This window comes from Carcharhinus amblyrhynchos, unplaced genomic scaffold, assembly GCF_965287045.1.
Source record: "Carcharhinus amblyrhynchos unplaced genomic scaffold, sCarAmb.v2.hapA scaffold_38, whole genome shotgun sequence".
NCBI classification, from domain to species: Eukaryota; Metazoa; Chordata; class Chondrichthyes; order Carcharhiniformes; family Carcharhinidae; genus Carcharhinus; species Carcharhinus amblyrhynchos.
In genome coordinates, this window is record NW_027649779.1 from 9,703,759 (window position 1) to 9,716,876 (window position 13,118).

The window sequence follows — 13,118 nt, forward strand, 5'->3', positions numbered from 1 at the left end:
AGTTAATCAAGCACAAGGACAAGAGTGGAGAAAACTCATATCTCTTTTGACTCCCGCAGGTGTTGGTTTCTGAAAATGGACCACCCTTCATCAGCCAGGAATTTGTGCATTGCATGAAGTAGAACAGAATTTGACACGTTAGGACAGTGTCCATATTACCCATCATCCAACAGGCTGGCAGAAAGAGCGGCCCAAACAGTAAAAGCAGGTTCAAAAAACCGTCCCACAGCCTCCTTGGACACCAAGCCATCCAGATTCATCGTCAATTACAGGGCAACATCCTGCTTCAATCGTCTATAAGCCATGAAGCCCCAAGCCATGCAGGAAAAATCAATTCCCAGCACACTGGGAACTTCGGAAAGAATTCAGAGCACTCCAGTTCCTGCTCTTCATCTCCACCAGTGGGCACCACTGAGTCTGAAATGGACACAGCGGGTTTAGCCTCTCGACAACTTTGTCTCACAATAAAGGGAACTCGGGCCACTGCGCTCATGGTGGAAGAGAGCAGCTCCGGTCTGCTGAACACCCCCCTCACTGCCCAGGCTGAGCTGGAGGAACCACACCCAGCTTTGAAACACCAAAAAGGCTTACAAAGCAGTGAGCTCTCGGTGGTTACTCAGACCCAGAGGGAGAGGGGTGCAATGAATTCAAACAGGTTCACAGTCGGACGTACATAAATACAAACTACCGAACTGAGGCCTGTGTAATCTGTCCACTCAGTGAGCTCCACAGGGAGCTCCAAGCTGCAAAGAGCGAAACACTGAGATTTGGGGTAAGTTTAGGGAAGTGGATGGAATGGTGTTTCAGTGTGCTGTGTCCCCTACTGCCCGGTCCAGTGCGGGCAGTGTCTCCCAGACATTACAGTTCAGGAAGTGAGGTGAGCAGATGGGATTATTGAAGCTTTCAGAAGGATTTTGACAAGGTCTCACATATCAGACTGCCATGTAAAGTGAAAGCGTTTGGGATTGCAGGCAATGTTTTGAGATGTATAGAAAGCTGGTTAACAGATAGAAAACAGAGAGTTGGCAGTCAGTGTCTAGTGGGGTGCGGCAGGAATCTGCGCATGGACCCAACTGTTCACATTAAATATTAACTCATCTAAAAATGGAATTAAATGTATTATTCCCAAATTTTCAGAAGATTGAAGGTGGGTGAGGGTGAGCTCTGAGAAACATACAGACAAGCTTCAGCATGATTTGAACTGTCTGAATGTGTGGGCTTGTGCAAAGCAGTTGCAGTAAAATGTGGGTAAGTGTGAGGTTATCTCTTTGCAGCAATAATAGGAAGACAGATTATTATCTGAATGTGTGTAAATTCAGAGAGGTAGATACTCAGTGAGGCCTTATATCAGACTAGATCATGTCCCTGGTGTTGAAAAAGAAGGCGCCATTTTGCAGGTGTCAGATTGTGGTTCAAGTGGTCTGACGTGGAAATTAAAATAACAAAAGGATCGTGGACAAAGCAAATTGTAATCCCGCTGTAATCTGTTGGTCTGGTGGTTAGAGTTTGAAGCTTTCCTGCTGTTTTGATTGCAGGTCAGGAAAAGAAGATTTATTGCTCTCCTCCAATCCGTGACAATAAATATCAGTTATTTCCTGGCAGAACGCTCAATCTCAGTCTCGCCTTGTATCCTGTCCTGTCTCAAGTGAAGACCCTGAGCCAATTCAACAGGAAGCCATATTGTTCTTTCTGGGGTCCAGACGAGGTTAACTCAGTTTAAATAGAGCGGGCTCTTCACTGCAACTCATTGTGTTTCTGACTGGAGATGAGTTTTGTTTGCTGCACATTTCAGGATCATCTCTCAGTAATCACCGGCAAGAATATTCCCTTCCCGTGGGGAACACTAAAGAAGTCAAGGGCATTAACCACCAAACTTCCGACAAGCATTCTCCAAGGAGGCCTTCAAGCCAGACGACAACACAGAATCTCTGATCAGAAACTGATAACCCAATTCCATATACATGAGAATGGCCTCAATCGTGATCTTGGGTTCATGTCACACGACTTTTAACCCCCACCATTTTCCCTGGGCTTGCAAAATCCTACAAACTGGCCAGGCGTGAGGCAATTCACACTGCTTTAACCTGTCATTATCCCACTCTCCATTCGAACTTTCTGCACCCGAAATGAATGATTTCGTAAATCATGATTTTTTTTTCCAACAATAGACAGCAGTTTCATGCTCATCAATGCATTTCTATTCCAATCTTATTTGTTGTATTCAAATTCTGTGACCGTCCTGGTGATTCCCAGATGATGAGCTGGTGGGATTAGACCACTGGACGATCCGCTCACCTAAAACAAATGCTCCAGGTGAGGGTCGAACTCACAACCTCGGCATAGCCCGCTGGCTGTACTGCTGTATAAGTACCGCGCGCTAACCAATTGCGCCACTGGAGCACTGCGCTCTGGCTATTTTTGACAGGTTATTAAAGGCTGCCGCAGCGTTACCTCCGTTAATAACCGCTATTCGAGGCCACATTTCAGACCGGGAAACAAACCCATCAATGATTCTCTTTTCTGCGGCTCCACAGTGAGTGAGACAGGGAGAAGCAGCAGGATTATATCCCGCAGTCTCCAATCGCCAGCAGAAAGCGGCGACTGCAGCTTCAATCAGCGGGTTACTGCCCATCCCCGGGACACAAGGTCCAACCCGTTCAAACCTCCCCATACACCGAACACAAGCTCAGCAAAACGCAGATAGATTATATCCCGCTCACTGAACATTCGAGTAGCATTTACACAACACCCGAGTGATTCACAAACAAAATTCACACCAACTTTCCAAAACTTTTCAGTGATAAATTCCTCCATTTGGTTTAACAGCTGAGTGTTGGGAATCTGGAAATGAGCACCATGGGATTTGTGCTATCCAGTGACTTGTTTCCTACTGTTCTCCCTCAGGTTTGTAATTCCATTTGTGTTGTATATTGAAGCGAATCTTATATCAAAATTAGAAGAAAACAAGGGAAATATTAAATCTTGGAAGAAATCCTGAGGGAAATGGATCACAATATTCGGATGGAGGTGCAGCTGTGAATGGTATTATTGATGATTGAGTGGAAAGTATTGGATGTTGGGCTACTGGTGGTCGGTTCCCTTCCCTCCCGTTAAATTCCTCCCTGTGATAAGAGACACGGACTTATTTTACCTGCCCTTTCATATGAGAAATGGAATAACCAACACACTACAGCAGTGCTGCAGGATCAACGGAACTAAAGAGACTTGTATAGAATTGTAAACAGTGCGGTCATGCTGCAGTTCTGGAATAGGTTTTGCAGAAATTGAATTGTGCTCAGTGACACACTAGTTTAGAATGTATTTACTGGCTACTGTCTCAGTCTCTGTGGCGTAATTGGTCAGCGCGTTCGGCTGTTAACCGAAAGGTTGGTGGTTGGGGACGACCTCTTCCTATTTTCTCACCAACGGCAAACACTTACCTGTTGGCAAAGGGTCAGTGGGTGCTCATAATAAAAAATCGCTCTCAACTGTTCCCGACTGGACTGTTATCGGGTGTTACCAACATTATTTAATGACAACTGACTTCAAACATATTACATATAACATTATAGACATACTTCCATTATACCATTAAACTTAAAAAGAAAACAATCGAAACATGAACTTGTGGCTGAGCATTTGTTCCTATTCCACATCCCTACTTCCTTTCATTCCTGGATAGATCATAAATCTGTCTAACCCAAACTGAAATGTGTTCAATGATGGAACATCAGAACCCGCTGGAGTAGAGAATTCCCAAGATTCACCAGCCTTTGAGTGAAGCAATTTCTCCTCATTGCAGTCCCAAATCATCAGCGCCTTATCCTGAGATTGTGTCCCCGTGTTTCAGATTCCCGGATCAGGAGAACTAATGTTTCAGTTTTGTAATACTATTTATTGTTTCTCGTTAAAGATGTTGAGATTTTCCAGCATTTTTATAGGAGGAACCAGTAAGGGCAATGCGAGTATGAATGGGTGTTGGCCATTGAGGGGATTGCTCAACGGGATTTACATTTCTCTCTGCTATTCAAGGTGGCAGAAATATTGAATGAGGATTTTCGCTGTGCCTGTGTGGTTCCGTGGTGTAATGGTGAGCACTCTGGACTCTGAATCCAGCGATCCAATTTCAAATCTCGGTGGGACCTTGTTTTCACATGCAGACGATTGATTTGCTGAAGAGTGTTTTGTTTAAATGTATCACAAAGCACCAATCGAGAGGACAATTTGTCAGCCAGTTCAATTGGTCTGACAATGCACAGTATGATAATCCTCTGGTTCCAGGTGTCTGCAACGTCAGTGCTTTTCGTTTTTTTGCTGCTCTTTAATTCCTCTGTTGGAAAATAAAAAGAAGCGGTTTGTGTCGCATAATAGCAATTCGACTCGAGTCTGGCAATTATTGAGCAAGTGTGTGTGTGTGTGTGTGAGCGTGAGAGAGAGAGATAGAGAGTGTGTAGGTGTGTGTGCATGTGTGATGTCCCCGACTTGCCCCAAATTTTATAAATTGACGCTCCCCCTATAAACTTGCCCTAATCTAGTTCACCTCGATTAAATCACTCCTCAATCTCCTCTCCAATGGACAACAATCCCAGCATCACAAACCAGAAACTTCTGGCTAATTTGAACTTTTCAGAATAAAACTTACTCCGAAGAAATTCCTCCATCTGTTTTAACTGAAATTTGTCAACTTTTAAAAAAAACTCTGTATTTTGCTTCTTAAGATTAAACATGCTTAAAAGAAATTCTTCAACAGATTTCATCAACTTTTTTTAGAAAATATTTTCACCATTCTGAAAAATGTAATATTTCCATTTTTTTTCGAGAAATTTCCAACTTTTAAAAGGTAGCTTAAGCTTGCTGACGTATTTTTCCCAAATACTTTAACGAGAATTTTTCATTTAAAAAAGAAACATTTTTCTTCCAAAAGTTTTTTTTTTGTCAACATTGTTTTTTGAAAAATAAGTAGCTAAGATAAATATCTTCACAGAAGCTGATTGCATTTGGTCAACATTTCCCTGAATTGGTCTAAAATTAATGAAACAATATTTTTCATCAACACGAACATGGAATTTTTGAAGTAGCATAGCGAGCCAGCCAGGAGTCGAACCTGGAATCTTTTGATCCGTAGCCAGACGCGTTATCCATTGCGCCACTGGCCCACAGCGAAACCAGCTCCAGCACTGTTTATATATCCGTCCGAAGCTTCAAAATTGGCGGAAACATGGTCAAAACATATTCGATTTAGTGAGGAAATGTTACATAATTGAAATTTGCTATTCTCACTCGCAGTCATTCTACTTCGCCTTGAATTGAGTTAACTTGCTGTGTTGGAATTCGAACCCTGGTTCATCAAAGCGTCATTTGCTTCTCTGCGTTATCAATCCAGCGTCAACAACATGAGTGGAAACCGCACCCCTCCCGCCAGTGAATCCACTATTGAATATTACCTGAACACAGATCTTACAATCATATGACATTGGCTCTTACTTCAGCCTCAAAATACATTCAGGAAAAGACAAAAGTGCTGAAAATTCATGACAACACAGAGCAGGAAAGAAGATAGACCTATTCTGACTCAGCACACATTTTATCAGTTCGTTCAGTGGCTAAAAGAGCAGGTCAGAGGCTGGGAATCCTGCAGGAGTAACTTACCTCCTGACTCCCAAAAAACATCGAACATAGGACAGTACATCACAGTACAGGTCATTCGTCCCACGATGTTGTGCTGAGCTTTGTCGGAACCCATGATCAAGATCAAGATCAAGCTATCCCACTTCCTATCATTCTGGAGTGCTCCATGTGCCGACCCAATAACCGCTTAAAAGTTCCTAAAGTGTCCGACTCCACTATCACAGCAGTGAGTCCATTCCACACCTCAAACACTTTCTGAGTAAAGAACCTACCTCGGACATCCCTCCTATATGAACCTTATAGCTATGCCCCCGAGTGACAGCTACATCCACCCGAGGAAATAGTCCCTGAATCAGTGGAACAGTCCACCATCGACGTGGCATAAGTCAGGAGTGCGATAGAATGTTCTCCACTTGTCTGCATGATGCAAGAGTCCACCAAAGGCACCTTAAACAGCACCTTCCAAGCACAAGACCACTTCCACCCGGCAGCCCCCCCGCACCCCTCCAACACCACACAGACAACAGCATCACCAAGCCTCTCAGCATTCTGTGTGGCGGGAATGTTACTTGCCATTTGTCAGCTCCAAACAAAAACATAAAGTAGTCGACTGCAAACTTTCGAAATCTGAAATAAAAACAGAAAATACTGGGTGACGTCAGTACGTTTGGCACTATCTGTGGAGCGGGAATCAGAACTAACCAATCCCGTCCAAGATGGGTGTGGGCGCCTGCCATGTGGGTGTCCGAGTGGGCTCTTTCCGTGCTCTTAAACTCTGCCCTTTGACAGAGCCAGTCAGCAGAAAGCCATTTGGTATTTGGTCTGTTGCAGCTTGTGTGAAGTGATGTTTGAAGACAGTGTGAGGCAAAATGTACTACCAATTAGCACAGAAAACCAGCAAGGTGATGCTGCCGAAACCCAGGATTGAACCAAAGACCTTTAAGATCTTCAGTCTAACGCTCTCCCAGCTGAGCTATTTCGGCTGCCTGCAAGCATGGAAGCTTCTGTCTCCCAAATATCTAAGAGAGCAATGATTTCTGTCCATTCGTTCATGCATCATTTTCATCTTTCTTCGAATAATCCCAATCAATTGTACTCAGTGATAAAAGCAAATTACTGCTGATGGGAAAAGAGGAAATGCTCCAAAATCTCCCAATGTCTGACAGCACCTGTAAGGAGTGAAAAGGGCGGACGTTTCAAGTCCAGATGACACTTTATCAAACGGAATTACTCCGATCGCGAAGACAGACAGGAACACAGGCTGAATGGCTGTTTGTCGATATAAGCGACAGAATTGCCAACATTGAGACTGCAATCCCTGCCCAGAGGATGGGTTGGAACTTTATAACTGAGGTTCAAATCCTGTCATTTTCGCTTCCCGTCATTTCTCATCGTGACTTATTTTTGTTGAAAATTATTGGAAATAAAGCAATGGGTACAGAGATGGTCAATTCATTACAAATCTCTCACATCAGCATCACTGAAGGTCCAGTGATCAGGATCGGCGCCGTGACACGGTTTCGATTCCCAGTCACAAAGTGAATCATTTTTTGTTCAATTCTTTATTCAACGAAAACACGCCTCACAGCGTCTGTGAAGGGAACAACATCTAAATCTTCCAGCTGGATGAACTGGCATCGGAGCTGGGGAAGTCAGAGATGTAACACTAACGATAAACTCTGAAGAACATACATGCCAGATACACAACATACATGTCAGATACACACCCAACACACATGTCAAATCATGTCACTTTCAAGGTGTGTCTTTTAACTTTCTGGTCTCCACCTCAGTAATTTCCACATTCATCAAAAATCCCCCACCACAAACCCCATCCTGCTCCTCAATCCACTGATAATCTTACTAGTACCAGCCGGGACTAACAGCATTTGGCTCTATAGCTCAGTGGTTAGAGCACTGGTCTTGTAAACCAGGGGTCGTGAGTTCAATTCTCACTGGAGCCACTACCCAAAGTTTAGCTAATACAAACTGTTGGAAAAAGGAAAATAGAGTGGGAGGTGAAACGGAGTCCTCTTATGAGTGGAGGGGCAGATTAGGTGCTAATTTGGAAAGCAAAACGATTTTCTTCTTCGTGAAAAGAAATCGAAAGAGCAGAACATATTTGACAAGCTCATAAATATAAATGTTGATATTAAGAATGGAATAGATGCGGTTGTACAAGGAATGTATAAAGTTAGCATGTAGGTGCAGCAGATATTTGGAAGGGAAATTACATTTTGTTCTTGTTGCCGGCAGACTGGAGTTTAAAAATAACGAGGTGTTTCTGCTGCTACACAGGATTTTGTGGAAACCAGGTTGAATATTCTGCGCAGATGTGACTTTCACATTTAAAAATGTTTATGCTTTGCATTAGAAACGGTAAAGAGAAGGTTCACCAGATTGCTCCCTGGGGTCAGTGAGTTGTCCTGTGATGAAATTCTCTGGAGTTTAGACGAATAAGCGGTGATCTATTTAAACTTACACAGTTCTGATTCGGTTTGATAGGATGGAGGCTGAGAGATTTTCTTTTTCTCTGTTGGTCGGGAATCTAACCCCCTGCGGCACAGATGAGGGGCTGGTCATTTAGGGCTAAGATAAGGAGAAATTACTTCACTCAAAGGGCAAGAATCTTTGACATTCTCTGCACCTGACAGTTATGTATGCCCGAGCATCGAGCACATTTAAGGTCGGGATAAACAGGTTTCTGATCTCTTGGGGAATTCAGGGATATGGGGAGCTGGTGGAAAAACTAAGTTGTATCCCAAGATCAGCCATGATGATATTGAATGGTGGGAATCTCGATGGACCGAGTAGCCTGTTCCTCCTCCTATGATTCCTGTTAGAACAAAAACAGAAAGGACTGGAATTTCTCAGCAGGGGTTTGCAACAAATGTGGAGCAAGACAGAGAGTTAAGTTTCCGAGTTCAATATGATTCTTTTCAAACCTGTAATTGAGTGTGAATTATAACAACTAACACAACATCGAGACTGCAAACACATACAGTATAACTTGTATCTGTCTTTTTCAGCACACAATACTAAAAGATATTTCAGATGGTGATTAACCTTATCAGTCTGCTCTTACAAACCCATTAAATTCTGTTGGGGACTGAACGAAATGCGAATAAATGCTTGTGTCAAAATCGAACTTTCCCCTCAGTGCACCTAATTTCACAGGAAGCATTTGAGGGTGAAATCAGAGCAATGATAACATGTCTCTAAAACCGAGGTTCGGATAATGTTGAGCAACAAACTGAAATCAAACAATTTTCCCTTACCCGACATGAGAAAGCTTAATGAAAGTTTCTGCCCGCTTTCGAACCGCGGACCTTTCGCGTGGGAAGCGAATGTCATAACCACTACACTACAGAAACAACTGGCAACAGGGTCGAGCGAATCTGCCTGTCTGCAATGTTCAACTACGCTGTGTTGCTGCAGGTTCCGATGGTCAGAGTGAGAGCCCATGTCACTGAATTCAGGAAGATAACCGTTACTTTCAATCTGATTGTATAACTTACTCCGAACATTAAAATTGAAAAGCGTTCGTCTAGCAAATATCTAAGGGATGAATGATTTCTACCCATTTTTTAATGCATCATTTTCATCTTTCTTCCAATAATCATCCACATTTTGTATCATCAGCGCTTTGTAACCTGTCGCTCTCTTTTTCCCTTGTTCTTTACATGTGACATTTCCAATTCAGATACTAAAGAGGAAATCTCCCTGATACTGATTCCGACAGAACTGGTGCAGACCGGGAAGGAACGCAGGATTGTTGTGCAGCAATAAATCTCTATTCCCTGACCGGGAATCGAACCCAGACCACGGCGGTGAAAGCACTGAATCCTAACCAGTAGACCAACAGGGAAGCTGACAAAAATTTTATACAATATTAATTTATCCATGAGGCACCTGCATTTTATTTCGTTTCTGTCTTTTTATTCACCAAATACAAGTTTCTCCTTCACATTGTCATGTTTATATCACACACAAGTGTTATAAACTTGTGGCCACAGTGCAGAATCCAAACCACTGGTCCAACAGTGACTTTCCCAATCAGCGGATCATCCTCATTTTAGCCATTCTCTTCCTTCCTTTCCGTCACACCATTGGCAGGTTTCTCATTATGAAAACATAGTCTGCTTATTTCCATATTTGTCACTGTTATCGAGTCCATGGTGGTGAAAACGATGACTTTGCACCATTGCAACACCCGAGTTCCGCCATCACCAGCTCGGTGTTATCTTGACCATCATTCCTTGTGTCAAATAAAACATCCTCAATCTTACGTTCTGCCGCTTTTAAGGACTGACCCCTGATTTCATAATTAGAGAATGCAGGGTGAACACATCAGACTAATTAAAATTTACAAAAATATGAATAATAGAACTTTTCCCTCAGTATTCAATAAAAAGGATTCGGAAAAAAAAAACTGCCCAGTTTCATTCCATGGGATTCGGACGGGATAACTATTGTAGAATTATTGCTGCAATTGGCTGAACACTTCCCTGGTGTTGAAAAAGAAGGTGACATTTTGCAGGTGTTAGGTTTTGGTGCAAATGGTCTGGCGTGGAAATTAAAGTAATAAAAGGATCATGGACAAAACAAATTGTAAAACCCGCTGTAATCTGCTGGTCTGGTGGTTAGAGTTTGAAGCTTTCACTGCTGTTTTGATTGCAAGCCAGGGAATGAAGATTTATTGCTCTCCTCCAATCAGTGACAATAAGTATCAGTTATTTCCCGGCAGAACGCTCAAATCTCAGCCTCGCCTTGTGTTCTGTCCTTTCTCAAGTGAAAACCCTGAGCCAATTCAACAGGAAGACATATTGTCCTTTCTGGGGTCCAGAAGAGGTTAAGGACAGTTTAAATAGAGCGGGCTCTTCACTGCAGCTCATTGTGTTTCTGACTGGAGATGATTTCTGTTTGCTGCACATTTCAGGATCATCTGATTCGGATACGATTTCCTCATGGCCCATCCCAACTCCACGGATTCTGATATATTTCAGTATTAATGCAATGAAAATACATGATTATGTCACTTTGCTGTGTGGTAGCGTGGCCGAGCGGTCTAAGGCGCTGGATTTAGGTTCCAGTCTCTATTGAGGCGTGGGTTCGAATCCCACCGCTGCCAGAGTTGGTGTAAGTTTTTGACCTTGGAGCTGAAATCTAACAGCTCGGGTTGAACGCAGGAGTGTGTGCGGTGCCGTTTTTGACAGATACCCCTGTAAAAACAGAATATTGCATTTGACTCATCAATCGTCAGTTCCGATACGACACACCAAAAAAAAACACGCACCGACCTCCTCTGGGACCCAGCGGTCAGTGTTCTTCCTCCCCCAGTAAGTCCCCAGAGTTCAGAACCTGTGGCATCTTCTTCAGAGTCTTCAGTGTACAATCGATGGAGGCGAATATCATGCGAAGGCCATCTCCACACCCCCACTGCTTACCATCAAAAAACAGAGCAAAAGGAAATTGAGAATCGACGAGCTTAAGGACAGTTTAAATGATGCTGTCCGTTCATTGTGTTTCTGAAGTGAGATAATTTCTGTTTGTTACACAGTTCAGGCTAACCTGATTCAGAGAAGGAGCAGGCTCAATCCTCCCAATGGCCCTTCCCAACTGCATTATTTTAAACAAATTTCAGTACCATTCTCATTATATAATATGATTTTGGTACCTGGCAGTGTGGTCGAGCGGTCTAAGGCGCTGGATTAACTCTCCAGTCTCTATGGAGGTGTGGTTTCGAATCCCACCGCTGCCAAAATGGATTTGAATTTTGGTCCTTACTGCTGTAGTCTCACAGCTCAGATTGAAAGCAGGAGTGTGTGTAGTGTCATTTTCGTCATGTGATTTTTCTGTGAAATGTGCGCCATTTTCTCTAGTTCACTTACAGTATCACTTGTATCTGTCTTTTCGGGCCCACACTGCTATCAGATATTTTAGATGGTGATTAACCATATTAGTCTGCACCTATAAACCCATTAAATACTGTTGGAGACTGAGCTAGATGCGAATAAATGTTCGGTGTCAAAATCGAACTTTCCCGTCAGTGCACCTTATTTCACAGAAAGTTTTGAGGATGAAATCAGAGAAATGACAACATGTCTTTAACATCGAGGGTCGGATAATGTGCAGCAACAAACTGAAACCAAATAATTTCCCTTCCCCAACATAAGCAAGGTTAATGATTGTTTCTGCCCGGTTTCGAACTGGGGACCTTTCGCGTGTGAGACGAACGTGATAACCACTACACTACAGAAACAACTGGAAAACTAACGGAGCAAATCGGCCTGTCTGCAATGTTCAACTAAGCTGTGTTGCTGCAGGTTCCGATGGTTAGACTGAGAGCCCATGTCACTGAATTCAGGAAGATAACCGTTACTTTCAATCTGATTGTACAACTTATCCCGAACAGCAAAATTTAAAAGCGTTCGTCTCACAAATATCTAAGGGAGCAATGATTTCTACCCATTCATTGATGCATCATTTTCATCTTTCTTCGAATAATCTCAGCATTTTGTATCATCAGCGCTTTGTAACCTGTCGCTCCCTTTTATCTTTGTTCTTTAAATGTGACATTTCCAATTCAGATGCTAAAGAGGAAATCTCCCTGATACTGATTCGGACAGAACTGGTGCAGACCGGGAAATAACGCAGGATTGTTGTACAGCAATAAATCTACATTCCCAGACCGGGAATCGAACGCGGGCCATGGCGGTGAAAACGCCGAATCCTAACCACGAGACCACCAGGGAAGCTGACTAATTCTAAAATGTTAATTTATCCATGTGCCACCTGAATTTTGATTTATTTCTACACGGGAACACAATCTCAGGATAAGGTGCTGATGATTTAGGACTGAGATGAGGAGAAATTGCTTCACTCAAAGGGTCGTGAATCTCGGGAATTCTCTACTTCAGAGGGTTCTGATGTTCCATCACTGAACACATTTCAGTTTGGGTTAAACAGATTTATGATCTATCCAGGGATGAATGGAAGCAGGAATATGGAATTGGAACAAATGCTCAGCCACAAGTTCAGTTTTCAATTTTTTTATATGTTTAAAGGTATAATGGAAGCATTTATTTATATAATGATATATATATGTAATGGTGTACAGATGTATATATGTGTATATGTATATATAATGTTATATGTAATATGTTTGAAGTCAATCGCCATTAAATAATGTTGGTAATACCAGATAACAGTACAGCCGCGAACAATTGACAGCTAATTTTTATGGGCACCCACGGACCCATTGCCAACAGGCAACTGTTTACCCGTGAATGCTGATGGTGAGGAAATAGTAAAATTCCGTCTCTGGGTGGTCTCGAACCACCAACCTTTCGGTTAATAGCCGAACGCGCTGACCATTTCCGCCACAGAGACTGAAATAGCAGCTGAATATATTCTAAACCAGTTTGTGACCAATGATCACGCAATCTGAAGCTTAATTTCATTATTAATGCACTGGGCTTTGCTTCTAT

At 42.7% G+C, this 13,118-nt stretch overlaps 8 non-coding genes across 8 annotated transcripts; 3 read left to right on the forward strand and 5 right to left on the reverse strand.

Annotated features, from left to right (window-relative positions):
* Positions 1 to 2,305: 2,305 nt before the first annotated feature.
* On the reverse strand, positions 2,306 to 2,400 carry trnai-uau (transfer RNA isoleucine (anticodon UAU)). Its single transcript has 2 exons — positions 2,363 to 2,400; positions 2,306 to 2,341 (listed from the first exon to the last, which is right to left on the reverse strand). It is a non-coding gene; the product is annotated as a tRNA-Ile (tRNA).
* A 2,683-nt stretch (positions 2,401 to 5,083) lies between these two features.
* Positions 5,084 to 5,156, reverse strand: trnar-acg (transfer RNA arginine (anticodon ACG)). Its single transcript has one exon. It is a non-coding gene; the product is annotated as a tRNA-Arg (tRNA).
* A 1,381-nt stretch (positions 5,157 to 6,537) lies between these two features.
* On the reverse strand, positions 6,538 to 6,611 carry trnaf-gaa (transfer RNA phenylalanine (anticodon GAA)). Its single transcript has one exon. It is a non-coding gene; the product is annotated as a tRNA-Phe (tRNA).
* Positions 6,612 to 7,519: 908 nt separating this feature from the next.
* On the forward strand, positions 7,520 to 7,592 carry trnat-ugu (transfer RNA threonine (anticodon UGU)). The gene has a single exon. It is a non-coding gene; the product is annotated as a tRNA-Thr (tRNA).
* A 3,085-nt stretch (positions 7,593 to 10,677) lies between these two features.
* On the forward strand, positions 10,678 to 10,759 carry trnal-uag (transfer RNA leucine (anticodon UAG)). The gene has a single exon. It is a non-coding gene; the product is annotated as a tRNA-Leu (tRNA).
* A 548-nt stretch (positions 10,760 to 11,307) lies between these two features.
* On the forward strand, positions 11,308 to 11,389 carry trnav-aac (transfer RNA valine (anticodon AAC)). The gene has a single exon. It is a non-coding gene; the product is annotated as a tRNA-Val (tRNA).
* Positions 11,390 to 11,817: 428 nt separating this feature from the next.
* Positions 11,818 to 11,890, reverse strand: trnav-cac (transfer RNA valine (anticodon CAC)). Its single transcript has one exon. It is a non-coding gene; the product is annotated as a tRNA-Val (tRNA).
* A 1,056-nt stretch (positions 11,891 to 12,946) lies between these two features.
* On the reverse strand, positions 12,947 to 13,020 carry trnan-auu (transfer RNA asparagine (anticodon AUU)). Its single transcript has one exon. It is a non-coding gene; the product is annotated as a tRNA-Asn (tRNA).
* Positions 13,021 to 13,118: the final 98 nt, after the last annotated feature.